The sequence below is a fragment of the Erpetoichthys calabaricus genome, chromosome 6 (genome assembly GCF_900747795.2).
Source record: "Erpetoichthys calabaricus chromosome 6, fErpCal1.3, whole genome shotgun sequence".
Classification (NCBI taxonomy): domain Eukaryota; kingdom Metazoa; phylum Chordata; class Cladistia; order Polypteriformes; family Polypteridae; genus Erpetoichthys; species Erpetoichthys calabaricus.
Genome location: NC_041399.2, coordinates 33,739,486 through 33,758,280, shown reverse-complemented (window position 1 = coordinate 33,758,280; position 18,795 = coordinate 33,739,486). Strand labels below are relative to the sequence as shown.

Sequence of the window (18,795 nt, the reverse complement as noted above, 5' to 3'; positions counted from 1 at the left end):
TTAACCTTCTCCATACAACTCACTCCTGCAGCTTCTCCCCTTTCAGATCTTCTATTAATTTATCCATTCATCGCCACTTTGGCCTTCTTCAATGCCTCGTGCCCTTTACTTCCATTCCCATCACTCTTCCCATCTCCTCATCACCTGTCCATACCACTTCAATCTATGCTCCTGTACTTTCCTAGATATCTCTCCTACTTTTGTTGTACCTCTGATTGTCTCATTTATAAGTCTGTCCTTTTTTCGTAACCCCTCACATCCATCTCCACATTCTCATTTCTGCCACATCTAACTTCTTCTCTTGTGCTCCCTTTACTGCTTCATACATCATTGCTGGTCTTTAAAACTTGACCTTTAACCTCAGCCTTAATTCTTTGAACACACGATACTCCTGACACCTTTATCCAGTTGTTCCATCCGCACTGCACTCTGTGAGTTATGTCAACATTTAATTCTCCATCTTGGGCTACCACTGATCCTAGATATTTAAATGTATCCACTCATTTTAGCAGCTCTCTCTGCAGGCTAATCTGTGAAATATGATCATCATTAAACCTCAAAAAAATCCATCTCCTTATTATTTATTTTTATCCACTATCTTCCAAAGTCCTTCTAAATTCTTCCAACTTCCTCTCCACTTTCTCCCTTCTGGTGTTACACAACACAATGTTACCAACAAAAAGCCTGCAACAGGGGGATTGGTCTTTTATCAAATGAGCCAACACATCCATAAGCATACATAAGTCCATCCATTTACTAAAGCCACTTAACCCAGTTCAGCGTTGTAGCAGGCAGAGCCAATGCTGATAACCTTGGGGTACATGGCAGAAAACAGTACTGGACAGAGCAGCACATACACACACCCACTCATACTGAGTTACATTTATGTATTTCTTTCTAATTATGATTAAATAAATCAGTCAAGTCAATCTATTTTACCTAGGAGGTAGTCAAAACGTTTGTAATGCCGTTGCCGTTCAACTTCCGTCAATCAATTGCCATACCTAATTAGACCAAATCATCCCTATGTCAGAATCTATCCTATCACCATATGAGCACAAGGCAGGAACCAGCGTAGGCCAAGACACCATTCCATTGCATGGGACACTTACACACTCACTCACACTCATGCAACTTACAGTTCTTTGTGTTTTACCCACCTTAATAAAAGCATAAGCATATGTGTGTCTGTTCAGTTGCTATGTCAGTTATTCCAACAGATGGCACATCACAAAAACCTTAACAGTTTTTATGAATAATAAATCAAATGGCATATAATACAGACAATGGCATTACATTTGTCATTTTATTACTACAAATGTTTGTGATGCGCCATCTGTTGGAAAGACAAATGTAATTATTATTACTACATGCATTAAAAAATGCATTCAAATAGGTGATGCACTGCAAACCCTAATACTTAGATTTCAGCTACCTTAGACAAGTAGCACAGCTAGTAACTCTGTACAGCTTTATGACTAAAAATAGCACAGCATAATATTCTTAAAACTGCTTAATCCATTTCAGGGTTGTGGTGGGACAAAGGCCATCCTAGCAGCACTTCGTGCAAAGCTGAAAACAGCCAGTCCACCACAAGGTGTCCCGTTCATGCACTCACCCACATGCCCACTCATATTTGATTTAAATTTATTTTCTAATTTGTTTCCTCAGTGTGTTTTTTAAGGCTGATGCTTGCTTTAAATAAACGCTGGTTGTGATCTTCCACTTGTCCATCCATTTTCAACCCCGAGTAGCTCAGTTTACCACAAGGTAGGAACCAACCACAGGACCTGGCAGCAGCCCATCTCAGGACACTCCTGTGCACCCTCATAGAACTTGAAGGTATATTCATGTATTTGTTATAAATTAAAATGGTAAAGAAATTAATCATCTTGCCAAAATGCATTTCCCTGAAGTGTATAAAATTCATGATGATCTTGTCTGATAAAAATGTTATTTAGGATAAAAAAATAAAAGTAAACATTGACTGAGACTGAATTTGTGACTGACTTTGTTTTGCCCTGGATCTCGGAATGATAATAATAATAATAATAATGCATTTTATTTATAGGGGCACTTTACATTAGCAGTAAATCTAAAAGTGCAAATGATGCCAAATCCACCAGTAAAAAGGCATACAGTGTCTAATAAAGAGTTAAAGGTTTTCACATTTTATTGTAATACAACATTGAAGCACAGTGGATTTAATTTTGTCTCTGATCAGTGGAAAAAGACTTTTTAACGTCAAAGTGAAAGCAGATCTCTGCAAAGTGGTCTAAATTAATTACAAATCTAAAACACAAAATGACTGATGACATAAACCATACTTGAAAACTCTGTCTTTAAACTTGCTCTACTTTAGGGTCATTTTATTTTCTAAGTGATATTATGACGTCTTTATAGAGAGGCTCTCTCCGCTGTGCCATCTATCAACTTTCTCACACAAACTCTATTATTCTTTCGGCATTAGTAGGATCTTTGGGATTTTGGATTGTATTATTATTGGAGTTATTTTGAATTATTTTCATACTTTCAATTGTGCTCTTGTGTTCTAGAGGTGATGCATGCTGTGAAAGGTGCAACATAAAACTAGAAATTTGCACAGCTGCTTTGACCTGCGCCATGAGGTTTACAGTGCCAATAAAAAATATTCAACCCCCATGTTTTTAATATACAACATTGAATCACAATTTTTTTTAAGATTAACAACAGAAAAGACTCCTTAAAGTCAAGTCGATAATGCAGATCTCTGCAAAGTGGTCTAAATGAATTAGAAAAACAAAACACAAAATAACTGATCCCATACAAATTCACCCCCTTCAAGTCAGTATTTAGTACAGTAGATGCCCCTTTGGCAGCCATGACAGCCCCTTCAGTCTATGTGCGCAGGCATCTCTCTATCAGCTTTGCATGTCTGGACACTGTAAATTGTCTCCATTCTTCTTTGTAAAACTCCTCAAGCTCTGTCAGTCTGTATGGGTACCATGAGTGAACAGCCTTCTCCAAGCCAGGTCACAAAGAGATCAGGACTCTGACTCTGCCACTCCAGGACACATTCGCATTGTTGTTTGTGAAGCCATTCCTGTGTAGCTCTTGTTTACTGCCTGTGGATGTTGTCTTCCTTGTAACACAAATCTTCTCCCAAGGTGCACATGTTTGCAGACTGTGTTGGGTTTACTTCCAGGATTTGCCAGTATTTTGACATGTTCATTTGACCCTCAGAAGTCTACCAGAGCCTGCTGCAGAGAAGCATTCCTTCAAGCATGATGCTACCACCACCATGCCTCACGATGGAAATGGCATTTAGTCTGACACCACGATTTTGATATAATTAGCCCATAGAACCACCTTCCAGCTGACATAAGAGTCATGAATGTGCCTCCTGGTGAACTCCAGCCCAAGATGTCACGTGTGTGTTTTCTTTCTTTTTGCTAATGTCCCATAAAGCTGTGACTGGTTGTTGTCTTATCAGCCTCACCAATCTCAGCTACTGGATCCTGGAGGTTTCTTGGTGGCCTCCCTCACTCGTCTTCTTCTTGCACTCAGTTTTGTCTTGACAGCCTGCTTTAAAGAGATTTACAGCTCTGCCGTACTCATTTCATGTCTTAATGGCTGATTTAAATGGACTCCACAGGGTATTCACTGACTTGGAGATTTCCTTGTCTCCATCCCCTGACTTGAGGTAATGAATTTAGGGGTTATCATTGACTGACCAAAAATTGAAATTGTCGATTACGAGGACTGCATTTTTTCACTTAAGGAATATATCAAAAGTTAGACCTCTCATAACTTTACCAAACACGGAAAATGTAATTCATGTTTTTGTTTTCAGTCGACTAGATTACTGTATTGCACTCCTCACAGGACTACCTAAGAAAGACGTCAGTCGGTTACAGTTAGTGCAGAATGCAGCAGCAAGAATCTTATAACTAAAAAAAGAAAATCTGAGCACATTTCACCAATTTTAGCTTCATTACATTGGTTACCCGTGTCATTTAGAATTGACTTCAAAATACTACTAATGGTTTACAAAGCCTTAAATAATCTCATCCTGTCCGATATTGTCTGTCCCCTTACACTCCAAGTCATAACCTCTGATCGTCTAATAGAGATCTGCCTATAATTCTAAGAACCAACCTGAAAAGAAGTGGTGATGCGGCCTTTTGCTGTTTTTACCTAATATATATTTTTACAAATAGAAATTCGGCAGGCTGATACCGTGGAACATTTTAAAAATATGCTAAAACCCATTATTTTAATTTGGATCTTTTGTACAAATTATCATATTCTTCAGGGATCCACAATCTTTACTATTCTCTGCTGTATTTTTCCATTTTTTTCCGTGGTGCTGATTTGCACCACCACCACCTGAGGCACCATGCAGCCCCCTGTGTTGATGGAATGAAGACAGGGGTCCCAGCTGTCCACAGGACCAACATTCTCAACTACTACCATGTGAAGCATGAAAATGAAGAGGACTGATTTAAAAATAATTATGTTGGGTAGAACACTCAGTGGGGTCTGGGTGGTCTTTTGGCCTTGGAACCCCTGCAGATTTTGTTTTTTCTCCAGCCTAACTGGCCATTTGTTCTTACCTTGTTTTGTTTTAATTCTTCAATATTATTGCCTTATCTTAATTGTTTTTCTTCTCTTTCACGTCTTGTAAAGTACTTTGAACTATATTGTTGTATGAAAATGTGCTGTATAAATGTGCTAGAAGTGACGCCTCCTTACGGACAGTCTCATTTTTATGACCCAGGGACTGGACGGGGCAGAATCAGTTGCCCTAACTGGGCAGTTTCTCTGTGCTGTCGAGGAAAAAGAAGACAAGGCAGTTAGCGGCAGCGCTCCCTATTGACTTGGGGTGGTATCACATACCTGGGAAGAACTCAGAAGGTGACCTTCTGACATGCATGTGTGACAACATCCATCCATCCATCCATCCATTTTCCAACCCGCTGAATCCGAACACAGGGTCACGGGGGTCTGCTGGAGCCAATCCCAGCCAACACAGGGCACAAGGCAGGCACCAATCCTGGGCAGGTTGCCAACCCACCGCAGGACGTGTGACAACATTGCATTTCTAAATACAACTTACTACAACTTGCCTGAAGAAGGGGCCTGAGCCGCCTCGAAAGCTTGCATATTGTAATCAGCTCAGTTGTCCAATAAAAGGTGTAATTTTCCTTGACTTTTCAATGCATCCATTATGGCTAACATCGTACAACACCCTACTACTATAAATAAAACACCAAAGTTAATCTACCTAGTACGCACAACTACAAACTATTTTAAAGAAAAATCAATAAATACAGTTTGAAAAGGACCAAAGCCTGAATTGAAAGCAATTGTAGAAGAAACAACAATAGCGATGTGTTGACAGACAGCAGCAGGAAGATAAAGACAACCTGACTTGAACAATAAGGAACAAAGCACCTGTAAACAGAGACGGCGTTGAACCCAAGTGCTGACAATAAAAGTGAAAGCATGGTGGAGTCTCAGAAAGAGCAGTTCTAACATTTGCTCCTTTCTCAGATAACAGCCACCATAACACCGGTGTACACTTTAATGGCTGAGATGTGGGACGCTAATCCACAAGGCTAATCTCCATCACTGACTGCCTCTGTGAACCTGAATGAGTCATTTAACCTGCCCGCAGTCCAGTTGTGAAGATGTGTGCAAACCGAGTGAACCTGCTACCCCATACTCTGCTTATTTAAGTCTCTTGAGGTAATTCTCCACAATAAAAAGTGCCATTCAAAATAAAACAAAAAAAAAATGATGCAACCACACATTTTCACTTAAAGTCTACACTGTATTTTTCAGGTACAAAATGGTCAATATTTTTATTGAAAAGTCTGTTTTATCAATATTCTTGCTTCTAAATGCATAAACAACCAGCCTTCGGTGTACTCTCCTTTCCCATGAGAAAAAACATAAATGTGAAATTAAAATCGATTATGTCTATTAAAACTTCTAATCTAGTATGAGCAAACTGATGGCCAGCTACACATAACATTTTAAATACTTTAAATCTCATTATCATAGCCACATTTCTGTCTTGAAAAGCTTACTTGTACCATTTAAATAAGAAAGCGTGTGACAGGTAAAGCTGAGCGATGCAAACAGGAATAGCACTGCCAGTGGAAAGATGATTCATGCGTCTCTATCTGCTGTGGTATCGGGTCTGAAGTAGGGCAACCCCACTGAATGATCACCATGTGGCGCCTGCTTGGCTGCCCAGTTGACATTATTATAATTAATAACAATGTTTATTTAAAGCCATGGTAAGCTTTTTTGTGGTTTTTACTTTCATTTGCTTTATTAGGATTTAACTATTTTGGAATGTAATTTAAAGTATTTAAAGTGCTTGCCTGGCTATTTCACACAGGAAATTTTAAACAAATAAAATGAGATGAAAATATTTCGGAACTTAACCTTCATTCAATTAAAAACAGTCGCTTTATAATAATATTCATTAATAAATCCATCTATCCATTATCCAACCCGCTACATCCTAACTACAGGGTCACGGGGGTCTGCTGGAGCCAATCCCAGCCAACACAGGCCGCAAGGCAGGAAACAAACCCTGGGCAGGGTGCCACACACACACACACACACACACACACCAAGCACACACTAGGGACAATTTAGAATCGCCAATACACCTAACCTGCATGTCTTTGGACTGTGGGGGGAAACCGGAGCACCCGGAGGAAACCCACGCAGACACGGGGAGAACATGCAAACTCCACACAGGTCTCCTAACTGCAAGGCAGCAGCGCTTAAATCCTTAACAAGCATAACTTAATGCTTTTTTAAATTGTACGTAGCAGATCATCATCCAGTCATTTTCCAGCCTGCTTATCTAATTCACAGAGGATTCAGTGTCCATTTCCTATCATTCTGGATGGCGCATCAGTGAATCAAACACATAAATATACTATATATATATATATATATATATATATATATATATATATATATATATATATTGTGGCAAGCAGCCTGGACGCAGACACAGATGGTTTACACCCAAGCACATGTTTATTCATATTTATTCTGTCCCGCACACAACCCAGTGCCCCTGCACCAAATCACCCTCAAGTCCTGGCCTCTTTCCACAATGCCTCTTCTCCTGACCGCCTCCACTCTGTCCTCTTCCACCCAACTCCAGCCATCGAATGCCTTTTATGCTCACCCGGACGTGCTCCAGGTGCCTCCCGATGAACTTCCGCCGGCAATTCCTGGTGTGGCGGAAGTGCTGGTTGAGCACCTAGAAGCACTCCCTGGTATTCCTGACATCCAGGGCTCTTTAGGCATCCGGGCACCCCCTGGAGGTGACCATGGGCCCCTATAGGGATGAGCTTTCATGCTCTGTTCCCATCGTCCCCAAACCAACCAGGACAGCTGCCCCCTCGTGAAAGAATAAAGTTTTGGGGCACCAAAGAGATCCCCATATAATGTGATGGAAAATAAATTGTAACAAACAACAAATCAAATCATCTTCTTCTTTTGGCTGCTCCCATTTAGGGGTCACCATTTTGTGCAACACTGGCTGCCTTGATGTCCTCTCTCACCACATCCATAAACCTCCTCATTGGCCTTCTTCTTTTCCTCTTGCCTGGTAGTTCCAAACTCAACATTCTTTTCCCGATGTAACCCTCATCTGTCCTCTGCACAAACCATCTCAATCTAGCTTCTCTTACTTGATTACCTGACTGTCACACCTCTGATGTCCCTTTAATATTCTCATTCCTAAACCTATCTACCCTCGTTACTCTGAGCAAAAATGGTAGCATCTTCAACTCTGCCACTTCCAGCTCTGCCTCCTGTCTTTTCTTCAGTGCCACCATCCCTAAACCATACAGCATAGTTGGTCTCAATACCATTTTATAGGCCTTCCCTTTTATTCTTGCAGGTATTCTTCTATCACAAATTACTCCTGACACTCTTCTCCACCCAGTCCACTCTACCTGCACTCTCTTCTTCACCTTCTCTGCCGCACTCTCCATTGCTTTTGACTGTTGAACCCAAGTATTTAAATTTGTCCACCTTCACCACCTCTGCTCCCTGCAGTTTCACCTTTCCTCCACCTTCCCTCTCATTCACGCACGTGTACTACTTCTTTCTCCTACTGACTCTCATTCCTCTTCTCTCCATCCCATACCTCCACTTCTCCAGGTTCGCCTCAACCTGCTGTCTACTCTCACTACAGATCACAATGTCATCCGCGAACATCCTCATTTGTTCATCTATCCAGCACCATTGTTTAGGGCACTGAAGTGACCCCCCCCCCCCCCCCCCCCTATATTGTGATGGAAAATAAATTGAAAGAAAGAAGAAATCACATCTTCTTCAGAATCTTTCTCCCATACTCTCCCAAGATGGCAGTTTAAGTAGGACACTCATAAGAAGAGGCAAGCTTGGTAGACCAGATAGCAGAAGTGACATCACTAGTGGTCAGCCCATCAATCATACTTTCTGCAGGAATATCACTCAACCTTTTTTCGACGACAGCGCTTTAATCAAATGCACAGCAAAGTGGATAACTGCCTGATTATTCCTGTTACAACAACTCCAGTGAAAGAGCTTAAAATAACTTGTAAGCGTCTTCCTCGAGAGGACTCAACTGGGGAGAAAGAGGTGCAGCAGGGGCAGACTGTACAGGACAAGACAGAAGAGGACAACCGGTGAGTGAACTGGCTTTTAAAGACTCATAATAGCGTAAGATGAGTGATTTATGCAGTAAAGTAGCTGCTGAACCAACAACTGCCATCCTTAAGGTGGGCTTCTCCAGCACTGGAATACTGTCTAACAGGTATAACTGAGGTGGCTGAAGCTGCACCACGGTCACAATACACACACACACATAAATATATATATATATATATTGTCACAAACTCCACACAGAGTCATAGCAAGGTTTGGGGCAGCCACCCGTATAATTGGTATCCTGGCTGCAAAGTCGAAAAATGAATACAGCACTGATGTGCACAAAACTGAGTCCAAAACAGAACTGAGGGAATAGGGAAACGGTGGGGACTTTTAAAGGGGAAGACAGGAAGTGAGGTCAAAGGGGTCGGGCTCATAGGGGTCTTCAGCCATAGGCTCGAGCCCGGACGTGACATAACAGGGGCCAGAGCTGGCACGGTCTTCTTCAATAGGCTCGGTCCTGGAAGTGGCGTCAAGAGGGCCAGGTGGAATCTCCCGTGAATGGTCTGCAGGAAAGGGAGAAAAAGAGTCAGTGCACTCTGTCACATCCCGGTATCATTCGGAACTGCCCTTACTGAAGCCCTTTAGCTGCCTCCCATGTGCACATGTGTGACAATATATCTCTATATCTATATATATATATACAGTGGAACCGAAGCAATTTCCCCCATAGGATTGTATGTAAATACAATTAATCCGTTCCAGACCATACAAACTGTATGTAAATATATATTTTTTTTACGTTTTTAAGCACAAATATAGTTAATTAAACCATAGAATACACAGTGTAATAGTAAACTAAATGTAAAAATATTGAATAACACTGAGAAAACCTTGAACAACAGACAAAACTAACACTGCAATAGTTCGCGCTATAGCACTACCAACAGCTGGCTAAAAACACTTTTTTAATGAGTTTTAAGCACAGGAAAAAAAAATGAACATTTGAAAAAATCCGTAATTTAATAAACCTCCAAGAAAAGTAACATTGCAACAATGCACATTACGAACCTATCGCTGTAAACAGAAGTGAAAACAAAATCAAGCCCAGCGCATTCTTTAACTGCCTTCTCTACCTTATACATCCAGCTCTCTCTCATGCTGCCTGTGTGTGTGCCTGTGTTATGCTCTCTCGCTCTCTCTCTCTCTCTCTCTCTCTCTTGCTCGCTGTACAGGAAATGCACAGGGAGAGACTGAACATGTACAAACCGAAAGGGAAACTGGCTTGTTCGTATACCAAGTGTGTGGTCGTGAACCGAGGCAAAAGTTTGGCGAACTTTTTGGTCGTAAACCGATTTGTACGTGTACCGAGATGTTCGTGAACCGAGGTTCCACTATATATATACTGTATATAAATATGAAAACATCTAAATGAAAACACAGTGGTACATGCGCGTGAATAATAAAATGTGACATATTTTTTTTCTTATACATGAGTTTCTTTCTTTATTTATTTTGGAGACGCCATACATAATACCACACTTGCTAGAGCTCACCCTCTCAGCTGTGACAAGTGAGAATGACAGTTTTCATTTTTAAGTCATGTTGCATGTGGTGCCACTGAAATAAATAAATGAAGAAACAACTGAATAAATACATAAGGAAATGAGCAACTAAAACATCTCACCCATCTGTCCATCCAGTTTCCTAAACTACTTATCCAGGGCATTTTCTAAAAGCCATATATCCATTTACTATTCTGTTTTTCTGGATGGAGCACCAGACAGTCACAAATTATTATTCAGTATATGTATATACAACCCCAAATCAGAAAAACTTGATATGTTATGGAAAATAATAGTTCATGTTTTTTTCTGGTGAAGTTCATTTCATTTGTTAATATACATCCATTCCTGCTTTTCAGGCCTGCAACACCTTCCAAAAAAGGGAACACACAAGTTCAAAAAAAGAAAGTTTGGGCTGCCAACTGGGTCACCCCTTTAAATTACTAGCAGGACAAAAATAAACAGGCGCACAATGGCACAAACAGAAATCAAACCACAAATAGGCTGTAGTACCTTTCCAACAAAGGTAATGAAGCTCTGTTAAGTGGTCACAGGTTCAGGTCGGAGATGCATCTGGTGGTCTGCACTTCCCAAAATGAGAGAACTCGTTCCGGGAGCATCACAGCTTTATAGCCACTGCACCGGAAGGGTCAGAGTCATTTGCCCTCACTGGGTGGCTTTTCAGAGTTGTGGGTGGAAAGAGAGACAATACCATCAGCAACAGTGCCCTCTTGTGGTAATGCTTACCTCTGATGAGCTCAGAAGGTGACCTTCTGACATGCATACATTACTTTATGTGTATATACAGTACATATATATAATATATTTTCTGAAAACTATCAATGTATTTTCCAATCTCTTACCAAGTTCTAAGCAGCTGTAAAAAATGAAGAAATAAAAAGAAACCTCCAAGAGAGTAACAAATGAACACCACGATTGTCTTAAAGCAAGCTGCATTTCAGCAGACCAGGCCACATTCACAAAATGTTTTAGTTCACATTTACAATTACTCAACAGGTATCAACATCAATAGAAGTCAGTATAATGATACAGTTTCTTTTTTTAAACAGCTGTAATTTGTGTTTCCCAATCATCTTGCTGATTTCTGCTCATTATACTCTTGTTTCACACCAGTAAGTAAGCAAAGTTTGGATTGATTGACTCTAATTAACTAAAAATGGTTCCAAGCCATGCATTTATTATCATGCTAGCTAGCCACACAAAGTAAGAGACGAGCAGAAATGAAAACTCAGTTAAAAATGGGACACTGGAATTATAAGAGTGTGCAAAAACCATGGCAAACACAATTTCTTTTGTTTGAATTAATGTGAAATTTAATTCATGTGTCTTCATAAATCAAATATACTTATATGTACTTAGGGACTGTATGTAATTATGATAATCTGCATTTTGACATTACATTTGAAATATTTTACAATAATGTGCATTATATTTTTCTTATTGTCAAATTTCCCCCGAAGTCATGTTTAATATATTTTAAAATCCATAGTAAAAATGTGTTTTATTGCCCATGTTAAATAAAGCAGAGTTCTGTTCGATCCTGAGTCCTGGGTTTGAATCTTGTCCTGGGCACTGTTTGTGTGGCGGTGGCATGTACTTCAGGTATTTTTCCAGGTTTTTCTCTGGACATTCAAGCTATCCTATCAGTGAGTGCACGCTTGTGAGTAGTGTCAAGGAATGAGGCCAGTTTTTGGGATAGACCTCTCAAAATCCTGACCTGGGCACAATGGGTCAATTATTTATTCAATGAGTCCATGTTTTATTGTTATGAAAATGCTACACACAGCACTGAAATAATGAAAAAAGAGGTAAGTATATATATAAGAAAATAAGATTATCTTCTCTCTCCAGCAGTACAAAGCAGTGGTAGCCATTGGATCTACAGGAGACCCATTATAATGAAGGTACACCTTTGTAATTCCTCACTGTGACTGTGACTGCTCTTTTTATCTTTTTATGTTTAGCCAAGTCATAGGTTTTCATTCTTTTAAAGTAATTCTTGAGTATGTTTGATTTTTATAATATCTATGCATTTGTTTATTTACATATTTTTTGAGCTTCTATAAAAAGTCAAATTTCTCCCATCTATCTATCTATCTATCTATCTATCTATCTATCTATCTATCTATCTATCTATCTATCTATCTATCTATCTATCTATTATGTAGTGCCTTTCATATCTATCTATCTGTCTATTATATAGAGCCTTTCATATCTATCTATCTATCTATCTATCTATCTATCTATCTATCTATCTATCTATCTATCTATCTATCTATCTATCTATCTATCTATCTATTATATAGTGCCTTACATATCTATCTATCTATCTATCTATCTATCTATCTATCTATCTATCTATCTATCTATCTATTATATAGAGCCTTTCATAGCTATCTATCTATCTATCTATTATATAGAGCCTTTCATAGCTATCTATCTATCTATTATATAGTGCCTTACATATCTATCTATCTATCTATTATATAGTGCCTTTCATATCTATCTATCTGTCTATTATATAGAGCCTTTCATATCTATCTATCTATCTATCTATTATATAGTGTCTTACATATCTATCTATCTATCTATTATATAGAGCCTTTCATAGCTATCTATCTATTATATAGTGCCTTACATATCTATCTATCTATCTATTATATAGAGCCTTTCATATCTATCTATCTATCTATCTATCTATCTATCTATCTATCTATTATATAGAGCCTTTCATATCTATCTATTATATAGAGCCTTTCATATCTATCTATCTATCTATCTATCTATCTATCTATCTATCTATCTATCTATCTATCTATCTATCTATCTATTATATAGAGCTTTTCATAGCTATCTATCTATTATGTAGTGCCTTTCATATCTATCTATCTGTCTATTATATAGAGCCTTTCATATCTATCTATCTATTATATAGTGCCTTACATATCTATCTATCTATCTATCTATCTATCTATCTATCTATCTATCTATCTATCTATCTATCTATCTATCTATCTATCTATCTATCTATTATATAGAGCCTTTCATAGCTATCTATCTATCTATTATGTAGTGCCTTTCATAGCTATCTATCTATCTATCTATCTATCTATCTATCTATCTATCTATCTATCTATCTATCTATCTATCTATCTATCTATCTATCTATCTATCTATCTATCTATCTAATCAGGAAAACCACAGATTTATAAAGTAAACTCCTTCCCTGACAGTCCTTTAAGTTTGGGTCAAAAAATGCCAACGACCCACAGCCAAGCCAGTCATGAATGGCAGAGGAACACCGATGAATGTATAATTTAAATTTACATTTATTGGCTGGGCAGATGATTTAATCCAAAGCAACTTACTTAAAGTAGATGTGCATAAACAGGGAGGTAGCTGGGTCATTAATTAAAGAAATTCTTGTATGCTGCATTATTTAATATGGTTATGCTGAAATCACTTCAATATAGTTTTTATTATTTATACAATGCATTCCTTCGTAAACATTACCACAAAGTGTTTTGCAAGACAATTTACATTGCAGTGCAGAATGATACTTTGATATATAAATAAATACTGAACAATGTACTATTTCAGAAAGAAAAATACAGAATTTTTCTAATATGCTGGAATTCTGTGAGGAAGCGTCAAAAGCATACAATCAGAGTGGGGCATATGATATTATTTATCTTGATTTTCAGAAGTCATATAATAAAGTAACACATGAGAAATTAGGCATCAGGCTAAAAAAGTGTGAATTCAGAGTGTAGGGTGTCAATGGTTGCAGAACTGGCTTAAACATAGAAAGCAGGGGGTTATAATGAGGGGAACCTTATCCGAGTTAGGTGATGTTGAAAGGGGTCAGTGATGAGGCCGCTGCTACTTGTAATATTTGTACACCAATAAGGTTTACACATCTGGATCTGCAACCAGCAAGCTAGTTAAGTTACCAGAAGATACCAAACTAGGCAGCTAAAATAGGATCAGCTGACTCATTACAAGAGGGACCTGGACAGGTTTCGGAAGATTTGTGGCAGATGAAATTAAAGGTAATGAAATGTAGATTATTACATAGAGAAAGTAAACATGTTACAGTTGAATTCCACAATGGATGATCTGAAACATGAAAGTGTGCCTTATGAGAAGGACCTGGGAGTCACTGTGGACTCATCATTGTTAACATAAAGATGGTGTACAGAAGCCATTATGAAAGCTAAGAGTTTTATTGCACAACTAGCTGTGTTACCATCCGGGAAATTTCCTAAGACAATGGGCCTCGGTTATAATGCTGTTGGTTAATCAGATGTATCTTGCTGAGTAGTTTCCTGTATACTATATTTGTAGATTTTGTTTTAGCTAGGACTAACATTATTAGTTCACTGAAGTACTCACATGAGTAAAACATTCATCAATTATTGCTTTTACTAGTGAATGAACTTGGCTTGGCTTGTTGATGGTCTTTGCAAAACATGACTTTACAGCAACCTATAACACTTAATTATTAGGAATAATTTGAACTTTGGGTATAAATTTCACCCTGTAGCACAGCCTGTAAAAATGGTAGCTTTAATCAGATTTGAAAGTAACACTTTGATTTGTAAACTTCCAATGTTTTCAAGCTTTGGGCACTTTAGATCAAACACAGCATAGAATATGGAAAGAACAGTTTACCTTGGAGGATGTGGATGGCTTAACATTGCAACCAGTAAAAAGTAAAATTAACCCCAAATAAACTTACAAAATTGAAAATGATTGAAATTCAAATAAAAAGTACAGCAAAACGCAAATCTAAACTTGCAATGTGCACTACGTATGTATCACCCAATGGTTGCAAGTCAATTGGAGTAAACTTGGCTTCAGATGGATTTGTAGTTCATTTTACTCACGACTGTAATTCTAGTTAATCGATAGTTGTATGTTCACAGGGGTTGGGGGGCAGGCAGTATTATGGTATTATTATTGATTTTTTGAACATTTTATTAATATGGCTTCACACCAAAAGCCATAGTCAGACAATAAAATTGTAGCCCTAAATTGTGTTTGACTTTAACTGATTACAGACAGCAATATTTCCAGACTGCACATTTACGTAGCACATGCAGTGAATTGAATGTTTTAAGCTCCTTAGCACTAACCCCGAGCGTGATGTGGGATCGGAATTCTATGCAATTACGGTTAAGCCAAAGTCCATCTTGGGGTGACGTTTAATGATACACTCTATAGTCTTAAGCCCAAAAGAACACTTTCTTAGTATTCTGCTGCCATCTAGTGGATGAGAGAACATCATGTTGTAAAAAATATGAATATTTCTATGCATTCTACCACTTTTTAGTAACTCTATGGTAACTCATCAATATTGGTGAGTTGGGCAGATCCTCAATAAAAAAAAACACAATGGTAACAAGAAAAGACATAAAGGAGAGTTTTAGAACAAACTGAAAATGAACCATTTCTTGAATGGAGTGATAGTGATGATGATGTGAATTGGTCATCAGACATTGACATGAAAAGTGAAAGAAACTGATGCAATACGGCACTGTACAACTGAACCGCAGTTTGATTTGCCCAGGGAATTCAGGTATGTGAAGCTTCACTGTGGTGCAACAGTAGCTGTGTGACAAAAAGGCAAAATAATTGCAATCAAGAGCAAGGACAAGCAAAACATTAGCCCCCCTAATCATTGTTCACAATGCAGCAACTGTCAATGTTCATGCCAGGGGAACTGTGGAAGACCACTAAGCCTGGGACTGTGGCAGCCTGCAATAACACAAGGGGTGCACCAAGGAATTGACCTTCTACCCTTTTCATGAAAAAACATAAGAGAGGTGTGCAAAGAAACATGTTTGTACTGTTCTGAGTGCAACGTCTGTCTCAAAACACATCACACCAATGACGTGTACTAAATGTGCAGCAGTACAGCACTGGACACCGGACTCACCTTTTCTGTTGTATTTGTCTTCACGTTTTTAGTATTTATATGTTTCTGTTATACATAATAACATTACTTCTTGTTGAAAAAAAATGTAATGTTTTTGGCTCATTTGTCCTGGGGTACGTAAATATAGTACTAAGGGGGCAATGTATTGTACAGAAATAAACAGGTGAACAGAAATAATATCTTGAAGTATGCAGAGTGTCCACCCTCTCTCTGTTCTGGCCATTGGAGACCCCTTAACCGAGATGTGCTACTGTGCAAACTGACTAACCGATGCCACTGCTACCTACTCGTCTTTGACCCGACGGTGCCACTTCCTCCTCTACTTCTCTCTCAGTCCCTTTTTGCTTGTGGTGAAGCACACAGACGTAGTGCATGGCACCTGAACTTGTTTTTCCGCTGTGTGTCTAATAAAATTATTGAGCATGTTTGCATGATCTTATGAGATTCCTCTGTCTAAATGTCTTCAATGTATAAACAATATCAGAAAAGGTAAACATTTTATTTCAATCAAATTACCTATTCATTTTTGCAAAACACTGCATGAAAATGAAATTATAATGTATATAATTTGAGAATGAACTACCTGCAATTCACTGAGCACAGCTCCATAATTGAATAAAATCAACAGCATAACCAGCTCTAGAAGCATTTTATACAATAATATAATTAGACTGTCTGATATACATTGCCTGTCGTTTTCAGTCAGTTGTACAGAAAAGGTGTCAGGATTTTTTAAATAATGAAAATATATTATTCTTATAAAAATACACACACTGTAGAGAGTACGGCATGAATTACCTGAGAATCATAACAAATAAAGAGATGTATTGATTGTATGTCAATTGGACTCTGAAAGTAAATATAAAACATAGGAAAAAGATTTAAATACACATAAATAAAGACAATGCATTTCTCTGATGTAGTTATTGAAAGCTGTTGTCATGCATGCTAGTCTGAGGTTCACCTTCCGGCTCATTGGAGGGAAGCACTACCACTCCAGGACTTGAGGTGGCGCTGTCACTCATGATATCAGTTCACTTTTCTCCCACACATGGTAGCAACCTGGAATGTTGCGTCAAAATGGCAGTGCCCACGCAGGATAAATTGGCAGTGCAGAAAAAAAATTACAAAATGTAAGACCATTAAAAACATGAAACCAAATGCACCAAGCAAGTGCAGAAATAAATACTGCATGTTACAATACAGTACAATACAATACAATTTATTTTTGTATAGCCCAAAATCAAACAAGAAGTGCCGCAATGGGCCTTAACAGGCCCTGCCTCTTGACAGCCCCCCAGCCTTGACTCTCTAAGAAGACAAGGAAAAACTCCCAAAAAAAAAAAACCTTGTAGGGAAAAATGGAAGAAACCTCGGGAAAGGCCGTTCAAAGAGAGACCCCTTTCCAGGTAGGTTGGGCGTGCAGTGGGTGTCAAAAGAAGGGAGTCAATACAATACAATTCAATACAATACACAGAACAGAACAAATCCTCAATACAGTATAAAAATAAAAATTTTAGAAATACGGAGCAGAATTTAACAGTAGATGATATCACATAAGACGATTTGGACATATTTAGAGTCCTGGAGACCTCATCCATCAAGCTGCCTCCCCCATTTGGCCATTCCATGGCTGAAACAGCGCTGGGCCAGCCAATCCAATGAAAGGACCCCTCCTTCCCACGATTCCTGCAATCCTCCATCAGGGATGACTTTACCTTAGGCAGGCAAAACAACTTGACAGGTGGGCCGTGATACCAAGTGCCACATTTGACAATATCTTAGAGTAATAATTAAGGGACAAATTGAAGAAAATACACAAAAGCAAAATAGGACGAGTGGAGTCAATCAGGAATATAGTGCTAAAACTATGGTTCCATTTTATAAAAAACAGAATATTAAATGCCATGTTTAGGTTTCCTGCCTCCATATATAAACCTGTTCATAACTTTTTGATTCTTTTTGAAATATCTAACATTCATTAACCAAAACCCACCATTTTTCACAATGTCAAAAATGTACGAATACACTCCACAGTATGTGTGACAAGCCCACCTCTACATTAAAAGGCCCATTCACCAGTCAGCATCAGACCTGTTTAAAACATCTCAGCAGCATCCAGTAGGAGGCAGGAGCCATCACAGGACAGGCCACCAGTGCATGACAAGACAGAAAGGGTTACTTGCTGGTTATGGAGAAGTTCATTTTATTCACTGCAATTTGATAGTCAAGTCATTATGACACCATTTACTTCTTGGCTATAGTCACAGTTGTTACTATTTACAGTAAGTGGCAGCCATTGCAATAGAATGGCATGCACTTCAGCCAAATTTCTATTGTCAGAGCAGAGGGTCTGAATACCTGTGTCAGTGTGAAGTTTCAGTTTTTTATTTTAATTGAATTTCCAAACATTTCTAAAAATTCTTTTTTCACTTTGCTATTCTAGGGAATTGAATTTAAATGATTTTAGCATAAGGCTTCAACATAGCAAAGTATGAAAAAGTGACTTGATCTGAACACTTTCTGAATCCATTAGATGAATTGTAATATAATAATAATATGACACTTTCTCACTTCATCCTCCCCAAAGAACAAAGACAAAGATGTATTAGG

General features: G+C 38.4%; 1 protein-coding gene across 1 annotated transcript in view; it reads left to right on the top strand.

Moving 5' to 3' along the window:
• Nucleotides 1-1,981, top strand: part of LOC127528466 (coiled-coil domain-containing protein 178-like) — a 357,301-nt gene extending 355,320 nt beyond the window's left edge. The window contains exon 12 of the mRNA XM_051929352.1: nt 1-1,981. This exon is cut by the window's left edge and continues 2,126 nt beyond it. The gene's annotated coding sequence lies outside the window, so the exon portion shown is untranslated.
• The last annotated feature ends 16,814 nt before the right edge of the window (nt 1,982-18,795 follow it).